Here is a 17,569-nt window from a genome sequence, read left to right as displayed (position 1 = left end):
AATGTGGTGGGAGATGAAAACTATCAATTTTAGGTGAGTTGAGATTTGAAACATAATAAAAGAGAAAATATAGGTCTAAAGCCAATTTTTATTTTTGATTGTTCTAGCTATATATGTTATCTATAACATAGTTTGAGATCAAATGAAATTAAGGTTATTTCCATATAGTTTTGTGGTGGGAACTAGACCCCCAATTTTTAGTATTTTTCAGCAACTCAAAAGTAATCTATAAAAATTAGGAAAATATATCAATTCTTATTCCAAATAATTATTAAAAACTATAATCCTAAACGTCATCCATTTTTACCCATTTCATTAGTTTACTTCATTTAAAAATTTAAAATAATAATACTAGTTATATGTCATTGAAAGTGAACAATTATACTTTTGTTAGGCTTTCCCTTTACAAAAGGGTGACACAAGTTTGTGCTTTTACCCAAAGATTTAACCATTGGGAACTTCAACCTTCATTTTAGGCACTATATAAAAGAAGCTCCACAACTTCACCAAAAGGTCAAACAAATTTACTTGTTAATTATAAATGTTTATGAAATTTAAGATATTGATTAAAGTACAAACATGGGCTTTATGCCTTTACCAAAAATGAATTGATGTAGTGCAGAATGGCAGCCCAATAAAAAGCCTAACATAGTAGTTATATTGGTGTAGAGGTGAAGAGTCAGTCTACTCCCACTTCAAAGATTGCCAAGGGCATCTTATAGGTAGATAAGCTATTATTCATACAAAACTACATACATGTGTGTGTGTGTGTGTGTACGCGTGCGCGCATGCGCGTGTGCGTGTGCGTGTGTGTGTGCGTGTGTGTGTGTGTGTGCGTGTGTGTATGTGTATATATATATATAGATAGATAGATAGAGAGAGAGAGAGAGAGAGAGAGAGAGAGAGAGAGAGAGAGAGAGAGAGAGAGAGAGAGAGAGAGAGAGAGAGAGATATAGAGAGAGATTTTAAAAAATATATATAGGATGACAATTTTAATTAGTTTCATCTATATAATGCTATAAATATGTAAAAATATAGTACTCACAGAGTTGGCTTGATGTTGTGGGTTTGTGTTATATATCTAAGAGGTAAGACACTTGAGTGGAACATCTCACTCTTAGGGGATTATTTTTTCCCTAACTTACACAAGTACCCAAGATAGAAATATAAAAAAAAAAAAAGAATAATGATGTATTAAATAAATGTGTATTTTTTCAATCTAATTGTTTTATTTGGAGAATAGTCAAACACTATGAATAAGCCTATTTATTTTAATAGATGTGCCTAAATAGTTTTTAGCATATAATTTTATATATCTTAGAATTAAGAATGTTATTTTATTTGTATAAGATTATTTAGTTGTATGGATGTAACTAGATAGTTTTTAGTATGGAATTTTATATATCTTACAATTACTTGGATGCTATTTTATTTCCTTTCTAGATTAGTAATTTGTTACATTGATTTATATTTATTTACATTTAAAAGATGGTAATGCATTATATTATAAGTATTCAATTATAAATTTTCATAATTTGTAAAAATTATACTGAAGACTCATTTATGGCTAATAATGCTTTACATTTAAATAGCCATTTTATTTTCTAAATATGTGAAATAAGATATTTAAATTAAGGTAGGGAGTTTACAAGGGTGCTCTCCCCAAGATACAAAATATTCAAAAGAATCTTGACCCTTATAGAGTCAAAGCCAAAAGGAGCAAGGAGATCAATGCCTCATTAATAGAGGTGTTGGTTGTTAAAAGTTATGGCCAAAAATGGAAAAATGTCAACAAAGTTATTGGTCCCACTTAAAAATGTTACTTATGAAGAAGGCCTTAAATGACCACTTATAACACATAAGTAAAAATAATTCTTTGACAACACATCACCACTCCTCCACCCACCAAGTAGGGAATACTTATAAAAAAATTTTGAAAGGTTAGTGGGCAAAAAAATGGTCTCCAAAATATGTAGTAGTAAAAAGTGGTAACATTAACATTAGTTATTACTCCAATAGTGCATCAACTACTCATCACCAAAGGTCCTTTCTACCTCAACCAAAAATTATTTCACCTTAATAAGAGTAAGAAAGATAGAGATTAGCATCTTGAAAATCCAAACATAACTCAAACTCACATCCAAGTAACCATGGGAATGAAAAGACCATAGTGTTATAGACAATCTCTTCGATATAGAAAGTCTCCATCGTCATAGGGGACTCTTCCACCTCTATAGGAACTAGAAAAGAGGAATAAGGAAATAGAAGGATCCAAGCCCTCACCATGGCCATTCCAACATATGCTACATTGAATAATTTATACTTTAGCTCTAATGCCACCCTACTCAAAAGAGCTTAAAAACAAGGCACCCACATCATAGGGAAAAGCCATCAACACCCTGCATCAGTAATGGTGAGAGTATCCCCAAATGTGCATGAAATATTATCCAAAAGGAACCAAATCCTAAGGAAAACACTTGGAAACTATCATTAAACACCTATTCATCAAAGAAAAACTACTTTCCATATCAAATAAAATGGATAGAATAACAAAAAAGAAAAACTAAGCACTATGGCCTTTGTAGCTTCTACCAAAATCCAATTTAATGGGGAAAAGGATTGGTCATCCAAAACCAACCAATATGTTATCATTAAACTCATAGAAAAGATAAGGCTACCATGTGCAACTCTTGGTATGTGTCAAAACTTAAGTATAAAGTACAAACATTTTAGGCAAACATAACATTTGCAATCTTAGTATCAACAAACACACAAGCTTTAGGTATCTTTTATTTGTTTAGCTTACTAATAGGAAACTATTTACCTAGTTCATATTCCATCCAATAATGATAGGAAGAAAACCATTAACCATAGGAGAAAAGCCCATTTTAAAAACTTGAATTAGAGTATAAAGTTATGGAAGGGTGTGTCTAGTTCACCTAAATCCCCACTCCAATCAAGGCTACACCTAGAGGTATATGTCAAAAACCAAAATAACTTTAGATAAAGGGCACAATAGAAACTCAAAGGTAACCTTACAAAACACTATCCAATGAGGCCTTAGTTACCTCAACAAGGAAGAAACAATAGCCAATGGTCAAACACAAAGAAACCTACGAAATAAAGGGAAAAACTGAGTTAGAAATGCCCTACAGGTTAAGACACAAAGAACTACCAACCCAATGTAGATGTACACTAGGGAAAACACTTCCATTAAGAGTAGGTTTCCAACATAAATGAATTCATTATACTACATTACAAGTAGAAAAGAAACCCAAAACCAATGTCTAGAAACTAGAGACTAAAGAAAAACCCCATAGAAAAAGAGAAAAATTGAAGCTATAAGGGATTCAAATTAAATCATCTCACTTAACCAAGCTACCAAGTAGAAAACCCCCATCCATGAGGAGGATCTATTTTACACTTAAAAAACTTTATCTATAAAGAGGGAACCCTACCATAAATGTGATACAATATGAAATACTAAGGAGAAAGACATCATACCATCTCCATGATTTTGGTATGGATGTTATCAAACTAAAATCAAAACAATCACATCAATATCTATTGTGGAAAAAAAAAGTTATGTGTGTCAAAAATAATGTCACTTTTTACAAATTACATTTTTTATAACATACCATTTTTTGTGGGAGAAAAAATAATTTAATCAAATCAATTCAAAAAAAATTAAAAATATCTTTAGAAACTACACAAAAATCTCAAGATACTCTAATTTAGTTCATCTTCAAATTGCTAAATGTTAAACAGAAATTTGCATCTGAAGGTTAAAGTTTTCTTGAAAATTCATAGTTTAGTGTCAGTTTAGGGAAAAAAGTATAACCCATTAATGTCCCATGATATTTTTTTTCCTCATGATGAATCTATTGATATTAATAATGATTTATTTTCTCTAATGTTTGTGGATATATTAGAGATGATCTTCCTACAACTAATGATTATGATACTTCTATCTTGTCATTCAAAATTATTTATCTCCCATTCAAGGATCTTTATAATGCTTTTCCTTTATATTTATGCCTTACCTTATCACAAAATATTACAAAAATAAAAAATAATAACAATTATTATTATTATTATTGTTATTATTATTATTAACAACTTTAGTTATATCCATTTTGATAAAATTCTCACCTAACTATATTTTGTATCATACTTCATTCAAGGAACGAGGAGACTTAGTTCAAGAAACCTGTGGGAGGGAATAATTAGAAGGGGGACAATTCCTTTCCCAAGAAAACATTTGATGGCCATCCACTTGATGAAGGATGTTTTATCAAGGACAAAGGATACAATCACTGCCATAATCAACAAGAATGTGAACTTTGAGGAAAAGTTTAATACAGTAGTGAATTTCTTTTTTTGTGTCATGAATTCAACAACCACTACACTCCATCCTCTTCAAGATGGCAAAGAGGAGATCAATGATGCTAAAGACAAGAAGACTATACTCGTTCACTCTATGGCTTCTTGGCAGATGTCTAGTTGTGTCTCCTGTTTGAGATCCTGGATATAGATAAAAAGGAGAGTTATCTCCTAGTTCCTTGTTTTTTTTGTTTTTTTTTTATGATTAGAATTTATTGTATGGCCCACAGGGCTCTTTATCTTAATACTTACTAGACTTGGTTTATGCCTAAATGAATTAATTTGGCTAGGATTAGATGTAATTATGATAATGTGATAGCTTTAAACTATAGTAGCTTTAGTTATAGAATTTTTTTAGTTTTAGGAATTCTGATATTAAGGAAGGGGGTAGGTTAATTTGATGGTAATGACTTATAGTTGATGTTCAGCCAAGTTTTTTTGTCTTTGGGTTAGCCCCTATTTTGGCTACTTTTAATATTAAAAAATATACTTCATATAGTTATAATATTATTAGAAATGAATCTAATATTATGTTTCCTTATGATATAATTGAATATCATATAGATATATATTTATATGCTAATTTTTTTAATTATCAAAACATGTTGTAATTTTTATGTATTATTTAGAATTTTTTTTAAGTCAAAATATTTCGTCAAACACTTTTGATATTCAATAGTATATTTGATTTATTTATTTTTACATTTACATTGTGATAACAAATAACATGATAATGAGTATTAGCTGTAAATATTTAAAAAGTAGTTCTAATTTTTTAGTAACTAGAACTTATGAAATAGTAGAAATTAAAGATATTAAGAGAACTTTTATTCATAGGAGAATGGTTAAAATGTGCAAGAGTAATAAATTTCATTCTTGTGGAATTTATTCATGTCTTTGTACATTATAATTAGTAAAATTTTGAGGTGTATATAGTCGAAATTAGGGGGATTATTATCATCAAGTTGGGGAAGCATTCAATGGAGAATGTGTTATTTTAGCTACTTCAACCTTATGAAGACGTATACATCTTAGAGAGAAAAATATAGAAGAATCAGAATGATTGAAGAAAAACATTTTAAAAGATTTTCAAGAAATAACTAAGGCATTTTTAAGGCAAATGTATAGGGATCTCACCAAGTGACTCTAAAATGAACTCAATGACATGAACAAGGAAGATAAAATGCTCCTAATGCATCACATTCAAAGGAAAACGAAAAATTTAAAAATGACCTTACCTATGATGGACTCACATAACAAACCATAAGAATAGAAGGAAAAAATGATCTAACATCTCCACAATATCATAATCTAATATCTTCTAACACTTTAAATTTTTATTCCCATTTGAAAAATGTCTTAAATTCATTTGTGTATCATATTAATAATGAAGAAAAGAATTTAAAGTCTATTGTCTACTATAGATACACACACCAACATCACTTATAATCTTATTTATAATATTCATTTAATTTAAATAATAAAATATTTGATTATTTAATTATTTATTTTACATATAGATTTTTCGAACATTTGCAGAGCGATTGAAAGATGGGTCTATTTAAATGGTCCAAAAATGCCCCTACACATGGCAGCTTTCAAATTGCCTCAAAAAATATAAACTAGCAAACGAGTTCCGATTTTATAAAGGGACGATCTAAATTAAGACTAAACGAGCCACAGCCAAAATTCTAGTACAGTCCAAAAACAAAACTCCCTTTAGAAATTTAAAATCAAATCTCCACAATAAAACTCCCATACTTTAATCAAATGAGCTCAACCGATTAAAGAACTCAACCTTTAAAGAGCTCCATTGATATTTAAAAGATCTGAAATATTTTATACACCTTATTATGGCACAAATATTCCATAAGAGAACACATTTAATGACTAAAATAAATCTATGCTCTGAATGTCTTTATTTTCAGTGACAGATGTTAATTCTTGACAAAAGTAAGATAATGATATACGATTTGTTTAAGAGAATAGTACGGGAAGAGGCCAACAAAAGATGACTAGAATACAAACAAAGCAATGAATGTATGGAATGTATCTCCTTTATTCCTTTGGTGGGGCATCCAGATTGTTTCCATTTCCTTCTTTGGCTACTGTAATCTTCACTATTCCTTTGCTCTCTATATTCTCTAACCTTGTCTCGTATACTTTTTTCATGTTGTGATAACTATTATTTTCATTTTCTACCATATTCCGTAGCCATGTTTTCTATACCTTTTTCCATAAAAGCTTCTTCTCCATAGGTAATCACCATCCCTGTTCCAGTCAAGGTTTTGAAGAATGTGTCTATGTAGAATCTAATCATGGACGTCTTTAGTTGAGAACTACAGCTTAAACAACGCAAAAGTAAAAGAGTAAACAAAAGTGCGACTTAAGAATTGTTTGGTTCCTAAAAGAGCCCTCGGGATTCCCCATATTTATTAAGAAATGACCAGATGATATCAGAGTTGATCAGGCCCAATAACTTTAGCTGAACCAGAGGAAAAAGAATGGCTATAGAACGATGGCAGATGCTTTATAATTACACTCTAATGAGTGCATGGATATACTCAAATGAGATTTCATTTGTTATAAGAAGATAAACTATAAATGCATGTCAAAATTCTTGCAGGTAGGTGATTTGTCAGTTAATTCGGTGCATTGTAAACCATGATGAACGTTCTTGTGAGATATACTCAAATGAGATTTCATTGATTTAAAACGGCTCTTTATTGATAGAACTAAAATGTGTTTTTAGGTCTTTTAAAGTAATAAAGCCAAGATACTTCTGATTTGCAGTTTGGGCTGATATTGTCTTTATGTCAATAATTTAGTACAAAAAGTTTTAAAGGCTATTGTTTTACTTGTCATCATTGATAATTTTTCTATTTTTTCCCATATAAGTGGGGTATAACCATACGTAAGTTGAATTGAGTGAAAAGCTAAAGTAGGAATGGAACTGGACCATAAGGCTCAAATTTTACCTCTCTACATATGCCATCTCATTAAACTTTCTACTTCTCCGTCGCCGGCTCTCTTTGTATTGGTGGTGTATGTTAATCTAACCTTGGCATCTTTTATCGTCATTTCAAAAATATAGAGGTTTGTAAGTTTTTGGGCCATCTTAGAGATATTTTTTTATTCTTGCATATTATTCAAAAACTTTTAAGAATAAGCTTTTTTGGTGTCATATTTTTATTGTTTTTTAAAGTTTTGAATTATTCTTTGAGGTTAAATTGCATGCGGATTTCTTTGTTTTCTGATTTCCGCTTGTGGCCGTATGAACTCGTGGGGTGATCCTTTCCCCCTGTCCCTTTTTTTTGTGAATATGTAACTTTATTGTGTTTTTTTAATATAAGGAAGGGACTATTCATCAAAAAAAAAAAAATCTACTAGTTGAACAGGAAGAAAATTATTTTCATATATTTGATTGTTTTAGATTTCATGTATGAGTTATAAATCATTCTTAATTTTCTTCAAAATCTAGTTAAACAATTTAATATGTTTATAAGACTAAGTTCATAAATACAATCTTATTTTTAACTTCAATTACCAAAAGATTAATTTATTGAAAAGGCAATATGTAATATATAACTTTTTAAAGTTTCAACTCCAGCAACAAGTTACTAAAATAGTTGAATATACACACACATGTATATGTATGTACAATTAACTATTTTATTAACTTATTTAGGAACTGTTAAATGTAGGAAGTTCTTACGAGGAGGGGTGAGATGGAGCATTGGGAATGGGAATATAGTTAGATTTTAGGAAGACATGTGGATTGGGGAGTCCCCTCTTATTTGCACCAAGGTTTCCTCTTTAAAGGATTGTAGCATTGCTAATTATGGTCTCAGGGTAGCTAATTATAGTGAGAATGGCAAATGGGAAGTCCTGAATCTTGGTAATCTCAATTTAATGGATAAAGATTTAAATGAGGAGCTAGAGAAACTCTTGAGAGAAATTTGTATTCCTTCCTCCCCAGATAGAGATCAATTAATTTTGAAAAAAAATATTAGGGTGATTTTAGGGTTAGGTCAGCCTACTATAACATTATTAGCGTGGGATGTTCCTCTAAAAATTGGAGGTATGCTTGGCATTCTCACTTCCTCCCTAAGATTAACTCTTTTGGTGGTAAGTTATGCAAAAAAAAATCCTCACAATTGATAATCTCCAAAGATGTGGTTTTCAGCTAGTTAAATAGTGTGCTCTATGTAATTATGAAGAGGAAACTATCCCTCACCTTTTAATCCATTGCTACTATACTTCTCCTGTTTGGTCAAATGTTTTCAACTAGATGTAGATTACTTTGGTCTTTAACATTGATACCCAACAATTAATTTTCAACTGGAGTTGTCCATCCGACCATCCGCTCCTTAAAATGCTATGTTAAGCCATGCCTCCTGGTTTGATTTAAGGATCTAGACAAGAGTTTAAGTGAAATTACATAAAGGTGTACAAATATTTAATGCCTAATGTATAACTGAAATGACACTAAATATTAAAATAACATAAATAATAGAAAGGTAGAGTTACATCACTAATGTGTGTGTGTGTGTGTGTGTGTGTGTGTGTGTGTGTGTGTGTGTGTGAGAGAGAGAGAGAGAGAGAGAGAGAGAGAGAGAGAGAGAGAGAGAGAGAGAGAGAGAGAGAGAGAGAGAGAGAACCATTTTGATTACAAAGTTCATCAGATCTTAGTAAATTATGTCTCTAGGTCTAGCTCAACTAAGTGACTGATATATTAATGATGCTCCAAGTAACAACTTCATGTAGTCCATCAACAAAGTCTTCATACAAGATCCTTACTCAAACCACCTTCCATACAAGCTCTCAAAGCTACAAGACTACTTTCTAAAAGAGCAAGAAAGACTTTGCTTAAAAGGATTTACTATAGAGACAAAACATCATTGCATCACATTCTCTTGCAAGAATTCTTCTCATGTGAGAAACTCTCACTTTCTCTATTGCATCGACTAAATTGAATGTGAATGAATGAATTCCAAAGGCCTCCTAATCCCTTTTTATACATAAAATTATCCATAATTAGGATTTAACCACTAAAAAAAAAAATCCCCCTTGGGAAAATAATATTGAAAATATTCCCTTTGCCATTTTACAAATATGGCCTTATTTTATTTTTAGGGGCTATTTTAACAAGTAATCCTTATTTAAATAAGGTTGGCAAGATAGTCACTTCTTAAATATTAATAATTCCACAAATTACTTTAAAGTGATCAATGGTACAATGAAGGTCCTTAATTTTAGGTGCCTAGTGGTCAGGTGTTCAATCCTTGTGGGCCTTTGACTACTCCATTTGGTAGTTTTGATTGAATTTAAAACAATCATTTCTCCTTAGTTTAGTAAATATGATGTGTGGTATAGCATGTAAAGAAAATAGTTGGGGATGAAGTGATTATGGGGTTGAATCACATAAGGATATTTTTCCCACCCAATTTCCAAGGTGTCATGTTACAATATTTTTCACACATGAACTCCATTTTTGACAAAACAAACATCATTTTACTGCTCTCAACAAGATATTTGATTTGAAAGACATTGTTAACCACTAAATTAGAATGATGAAAATTTTCACCTTTTGATGGCCTTTGTGCCTAGTTTGACCAAAGCTTGACCAGCCATAACTTGAGCAAATGAACTCCATTCAAGTTTGTTCAAGTTGCATCAAGTTCATTTTGATGAGTTCTTTGATCCGACAATACTTCTCAAAGATTTTTGGATAAATGATTGTTTAGTGAGAGATACATCTGGATCACCCCCCATTTTTGTTGGAACATATGGAAGGAACATAATAATCACATTTCCAAAGAGAAATTCCCCCTTGAGGTGGTAACCCACATTACTATTGCTCTTATTAGGGAATGCACACTTAACTAAAAGTGGAAACTTTCCCCCTCCCCTTGTCACAACATGAAAAGGCATGATTAGAGGTTTGAAATATATATCATTTTAAAAAAAAGGATAATGATAAGGCCCTTCAAAGGAAGGGTAGGAAATGGAAGTCGCCCCCCCAAATGGTGGAAACTTAATTTTGACAAATCAAGAAGGAATTGTATTGCAACTACTAGAGGTGATCTTTGAGATGATCAAGGGAAATGAATTAATGGATATGTAGGTAACTCTGGTAAGATTTTAAGCAATGAGGTAGAGGGTGTGAGCCTACTGGCCTGCCTCACAATAGGTGTATCATAGTCATGCTCTGCGCCATGCTTAGGAATAATGTATTTAATCTAAGGACTATTTTTACCACTATGAGGTGCATTTAATCTTGTCAACCTAGGGATGTATACTTGAAATGGTTAGCACAATATGTGCACTAGGTCTCTTAATGAATCACTAAGCTTATGCTACAAGAAAGTGAAATGCAAGGAAAAGAACTTACACTATTGTTGTAGGAAACTAACACACTTAACTCTATGAATACTAGAAATACATTGAAAGGCTAAAAAATATTCCAACTCAATTCATCCACTCTAACAATTCTCACATATGCTGCAGGAACATTCACGAAGTGTGATGCTATAAGAAGGAACTTACAACTTCTACTTACAATACTAAAAATGCTTGGAAATAAATCTTTACTATCTTAATCTAACCCACCTTCCAAGTGGGCCCCCTTGGTCAGCTTCAACTAAACTACTAACATAGGATAGAAGTCAAAAACTATTTCATTACATTTCAGAAATTCATTACATGGGAACAACACATAGAACTGTAAAAACACAACTCACTGTAAAAGTGAATAGTTTTTTCTCATAAACTCTTTTCTTCTAACTAAAACAATGTACTTGGTTTGATTCCTATGTAAAGGGGATTGACGCTTATTCCAAAATAGAAAAGTAAATAACCTAGCTATAAATCTATAGGAGAGAAAGAAGGAAAATTACAACTCAAGGTGAGAAGAAGAGATAATAGCTTAAGGCGGGAATAATAAAGTCTAAACATCAGCTTGCCATAGGAATAAATGTAAAGAATGCAATAAGTCTTCATAGCTCCTCCATAATCATTTTCGTGTCCTTTGGAACCATTATGACTTCCCTTAACCATGGCTATGCCTCAATGTTCTTTTCTCCTTGAATGCTATTGGCTGTCTTCACATTCATCTTTGAATTCTTCCAATCATCTTTCAGCTTCACTACTAATAGGTTAGTTATAATGCAGAGATAATTGCATATAAGCATTTTCAAATTAAATTCAATTATAAGAACACACATTTTGATAATTATATGAAATATTGCATCATATATATGATATTGGCAAAAGATGACATACTATCTACCCATAGGTTAATCATTGGTTTAGGTAAACATAGATCCACAAATGTCTTGATGAAATTGAAATAGAGTATTAACAAAGTATTTAAAAACTATCATCAAATAGAGGCAATAATTAGCCTCATCATCTACCCCCTAGTAAACTTATGCTTGTCCTCAAGCATGGCATTTCCTAGTCAGTGACATGAAATCCCCCACTTCTACCCTTCCTTTCTTGCTATTCTTGAAGGTGTAATAGAAACCTCATGTTCTTCCCAAATCTCCCTTCTATTGTCCTCCTGCAACTTGTCAAGTTTGTCAGCATTAATGTCATATAAAGGCTAGATGAGCATTGGAGGTTGCATAGTGAGTGGGCACCATAATTTGGGTCTAGCCTATTTTTCTAGCTCTAGATACTTTGGAGCTTGATGAAGGGAAGCTTCCAAGTTGATGGGACTATGTGGCTCTAACCTTTTAAGTGACTCAAGTAATCTGGCCCATCTACTTCTACAACCAGCCATATCTCTCTAGAAAGCAAAGTAGGGCAAGTTCTCATAATCAGCATAGGCCTTAGCTTTTGCAGCCAAGATTCTATCCCTTACTCCCTTGTTCTTATGCCCATAAGTTAACCCGAACCAGTCCCTAAGAACTTCTTTTGGTTTGTTGCTTTTGGATCTTAATGGTAGGGATTCTGTCCTTTTCTCGTCTCTATAATTATTCAGCTTCCTATCATAGTTTTCTTCATTAGACATCCAAGACATCAAGGCTCTTAAATGTATATCCCATATATAAAGTAAAGGGTTCCATTGGGTTTCTGAAGGGATAAGAAAATTATGCACATACAATTCACAAAGAAAATTCTGCTACTAGGATGGCAGAGTCTGATATAAACCATGAAATTCCTGGGCTGATTTAAATTCTACATTTATATTCTTACGGGTTAGCATGAGTTGGAATAAGAGAAATTTCTCTTTTAAACAAAGAGCATAAATTCATGGCGACAGTCTACAAGTAAGTGCCTGATCAGCCAATTTAAGGGCATGATACATCCTTTGTTTTTTATTCACCAATTACTCTTTTAAATCTATAATTTCTACATTTAGAGACACTATATCTTTCTTCATTCTTTTCCTCTCCTCTTCCCATAAGGCCTTAGCAAACATATGTTTTCCAAACAACTAAAAAAGGAGTTTTTGTAGGGTAGTGGAACCACTATCTTCCTCATGCTTTCTTTTTCGCTTTCTCTGTTCCCTCCATAATTTTTCTAAAATATCAATAAACCATGTTGATTTATAGGGAACTAGGGTAGTGTTTGGATAAACTTTCTTAGGAACTGTTTCATCCCTACAAATTGAAGTACCTGGTTGGTCTGTTGGGGTATCATTTGGATTTTCATTAACCTCAACCCTACATTCCACATTAGGGTTTTTAGGAATGTTTTCAATTTTAGGGTGAGGAGGAGAGTGTTCAGGAACAATCTGTATAGGGGATTCTTTAGTAGATGGCCTGAATGAGAGGGATTGTTTGGAAAAATTTCCTCTCATTCTGGGACTTCTTCTTATAGGGGTTTCTTCTAATATCATAGCCCTTTTCCTACCTCTTCCTTTTGGTGTCTCTGCTATAGGAGTAACTATTGTAGGACCCTTCTTAGTTCTCTTTTGCCTCACAACTATAGGGTTTGGCTCTTCTTTTACTAGAATAGAGATTTCTTTTTGTCTTCCCTTTGTTCGATTAGAGGTAGGTTTCTGGGTTTCTTAAATAGGTGAAGGCATAGTCTCTTGCATATTTTCTTGTACATTTTCTTGTATGTTTTCTTGTACATTACTTTACACATTTTTGGCTTCAGCCTCTTGGGTGCTTTGTTCACCGGGTTCATTAGTGGGAACTACATTCTCCTCACTAGGCTGTTCATGAAGGTCAGCCTGGGGTTGTAAGGTTTTGGCTTGGAAAAATTCCACCCATGACAAGGGAGAAACATCCCTAAGTGACCTTTCTATAAGCAATTCAATTAGGGCATGATGAGTGACAAAATTGTCTTTTCGCTTTTGAGTTTCTTCCACACTAATACACAACATATGGTACAAAAAATTAGGAACATTAACTAGATGATTATGCCTTATACAACTGAGCAATTTAAAATGATGTACATGTAAATATGAAAATCTGCCTTCACATTTGAGCTACCTGATAATGTGCATGGCTTGTTCATTGTATGGTGATAGAAGAGACATTCTCTTACATCCTTGCTTGGTAATGTCCATCTAAGGGTTAGTTGGTATGGAAAATTGAGCTCTAGCTGACCTTGCATCATGAGTGTTGGGATAATGTTCTCCTATCGCCGGTAACCCTATAAGTTCTGCTATATGTTCCTCTATACCAACCACTGTTAAGCCCCATACAAAAGCTTCCCCTTCATCAAACATCCTTGTGAATGTTGTGGCTACTTCTTCATCATATGCAGTCAAACTTTAAAAGTACCCTAACTAGCCACATTCATTAAACCTCCTCATAGCTTCTACATCTAAGAGCAAAATGGTGTGCTCCATTGGTTCTCTCCTCTGTAATTGCCCACCCATTCTTCTTTAACACTTTCACAATCTGCACTACTTCACTATTTTACAGACCATTTCACATTTTATTTGATAGATAATTAATGCCACAATGATTCATTACGACCAATAATATGGCTTTAATGAGAGTAAATCATGGAAGTGTGTGAAAATATTGAAAAATGGGGTTTAGATCACTTAAAATTGAAACACAAGTCACATCACAACCTAACAATAAAATCATTCAAAAATAAGGGGTACGACACCTAGCCACTTGTGTACTTAAGGAAATATAAAGATTTGGAAAAATCTTTATGAATAAGTGTAGTCATTGGGTTTTAATAACCTTCCCCACCCCCTATGAAATAAGGACAAGTGTCCACACTTGTCAGACTTAGTACGGGGTAGAAAACTGACATAATGTTGCCATAATATAAAGAATGCAGTATTAAATATAATTGATTAAATCTACGGACTATAAATGAATTATAATTTGAAAACCTTATACCTATTAATTGATTGTCACACATACCAAAAGGTGGCAGAAGTGATATCAGCAGAGATAGCATCCATCAACATCTTGCAAGGTTTATTGAAAGCATGAGAAATTGATGACATGGAAATTGGGTGGATGAAAGATAAAGAAATGAGATGAGGTGGATGGGTGGAAGGTAAAGAGAGGAGATTGAATGAGAAAGTGAATTGAGAAATTTGGAACTTTATGTGGGCATAAGGTTTTTATTATGAGCATGTACAAAGAAATTAATGTTGAAGAGCAATAGGCAAAAGGTTGACACCTTCGGTTGCAGGAAGAGTTACCTTATTTGTATTTGAATTTGGCCATTGGAACTACTGTAGGAAGTCCTCTTTTATTTGGGGCTGTTTATATAATTTGAGTCTGTAACCATTGACTAATGATTTGAAAGGTACTGGATCAATGGTAGTTAATTGAATAGCTCCATTATCAAAGACATGACTAATTTTATATGGACCTAGCCATCTTGTTTGCATCTTGCCTAACATATCTTTCAATTTGGAATCATATAATAGTGCCTAGCCACCAAATTGAAATTGTTTACTGATAATATGAGAGTCATGCCATTGTTTCCTTTGTTTCTGTATAATTTTAGTACATTCTAAAGCAACTTTGTGCATTTCATCTAAAGAGTTAAGATGTAAAAGAAGTTCTCTTTGTGCTACATGAAGTTCAATTTGTAGCTCCAGTGTAGTTCTCAAAGTTTTATGTTCAAATTCAATGGGGAGCATTGCTACCTTTTCGTATAGGAGCTCAAATGGTGTGAATCCTATAGCAATCTTCCATGTTACATTTTGTAAGCCCAAACAACTTCTTGTAATCTATTGGTCCAATCCCTATGATGTAGATGAACCATTTTTGTTAGGATGTTCTCCAGCTCATGGTTTGTGACCTTTGCTTGTCCATTAGCTTGAGGGTGATAAGGACTAGATTTTTGGTGCCTGATGTTATACTATTTCATCAATACTGAGATTAGATTAGAGGTAAATTGAGCACCTTGGTCAGTGACTAGCTCTTTGGGTACACCATAGCAGGTAAAAATTTTTTCATACAAAAATTTTGCAACTTTTTCATCATGAGCATGCTTCATGGCTTTAAATTCAACCCATTTTGTTAGGTAATTAGTGCACACAAGAATATTGGATTTCTGATGCAGGAGCATCTAGAGGTATAAGGGCAATCCTGTGTCACCCAAAAAAATGTACTTACACTTAGTTTCTATTTTATGTCTTTACATTTTTGGATACCCATTTGGCTCAAATAAACGTTCCAACTCTCATAGTTCAACTATCAGTGCATTTGAAAATCCCGAAAAAATAGGAGCATGCAATTTGACCCTCATTTTGGTAACCTAGAAGGTGCGACTTGGCCAAATGAATGTAATTGAGATTTAGAGCATTCCAAAAAAAGAATCAGGTCAAAAGGCCCCACGGTTTGAAAGTTATTGCAGTTTTTCGAGTTTTGGAGACCCCCTAAGAATGCTTCAAAGTCAGGTTTGGGGCATTAAATGACATCGAAAAGGGTCGAAAAATGGGGGATGAGCAAAGCTTTTCCATAGGGCTATAGAGCGCTTCGAGAGCTTTCCGAAAATGTAAACGGTTCGTCAATCGGAGCTACGGTTCAAAAGTTATGCCTCCCAGAAGTTCGGCTACCGTTTCTAGATTCTTCTAGATTTGCACCGACTTCTAACGTGGCTTCTGGAACCTTCTATTTTGTTGGTGGATGCCTACTAGCACTTTCTAGAATGTACTCCTAGTCCTTAACCCTCCGGGGTCTATTTAAGGAGATTTTTGGCATTGTAAAAGGCAGTTCGGATTGGAGCTTGAGAGGAGGTGCTAAAAGGAGAAATATTCTCCAGATTTATGCTATTGTAAGCCCATAGGGCATGTTTTGAGTTTATTTTCTCTGCACTGTTTGTACCAGCTTATTTTCTCAATTAATATAATTCCCCCTTTCTATTGTGTCTATTCTGGTTGTTGGGTTGTGTCCCCATCAAGTGGTATCAGAGCGGGTTTTCCTGACTGTGTAGACAGAGTGCCGACTATGAGGAAGTTTGCACCAGGACTGTGTGGTTGTGGGTTCAAGTTAGAAGATGCCTCCACGAAGAGAGTGTGGTGGAAGGGCCAGAGCTGTTGATCCTGAGGAGGTTAGAACCCTCCAGAGACAGGTACAAGCATTGCAAGAGGAGCTTCGTAGAGGAGCAAATATTGCCGCAGATGACAATAGTGAGGATGACAATGAAGAGGAAGTAATGGAAGTTGACGGGGAAGTTCTGAATCCTGTAGAGGAAAGGCTTTTTAGGGCCATTTCTAGGTTTGGGAAAAGACCTACAATTGAAGTGGGTATATTTTCGGGAAATTTGAAACCAGATGAGTTGATCGATTGGATCAATGAACTGGACGAATACTTTGAATATGAGGATATAAGGGACCCAGATAGGGTTAAGTTTGCAAAGGCCAAAGTAAAAGGCCATGCCAAAATCTGGTGGCAAGAGATTCAACTGGAAAGACTTAGAAGAGGAAAGGAGAAGATCACAAGATGGGATCGCATGGTGGACAAATTGAAGAAGCAGTTCATTCTTGTGGACTACGAGCTTGATCTGTTTAAGAAGATGCATGGGTTAAAGCAAGCAGGAAGATCAGTCCAAGAATATACAGAGGAGTTTTACCGACTCCTGATTAGAGCGGGGCATGCAGAAGCAAATAAGGAGAAGGTTGCTCGTTATATCAGTGGGTTACGACCTAGCATCCAGGAAGAACTAAGTCTGGTAAAAATGACCAGCGTTGAAGAAGCATACCAGTTTGCCCTACGAGTTGAAGAGAAGCTGAGTAAAAGGT

The sequence above is a fragment of the Cupressus sempervirens genome, chromosome 8 (assembly GCF_028749045.1).
Source record: "Cupressus sempervirens isolate cs-2001-9-10 chromosome 8, ASM2874904v1, whole genome shotgun sequence".
Lineage (NCBI taxonomy): Eukaryota > Viridiplantae > Streptophyta > Pinopsida > Cupressales > Cupressaceae > Cupressus > Cupressus sempervirens.
The sequence above is the reverse complement of the archived record's forward strand: the minus strand, read 5'-3'. Positions refer to the sequence as shown.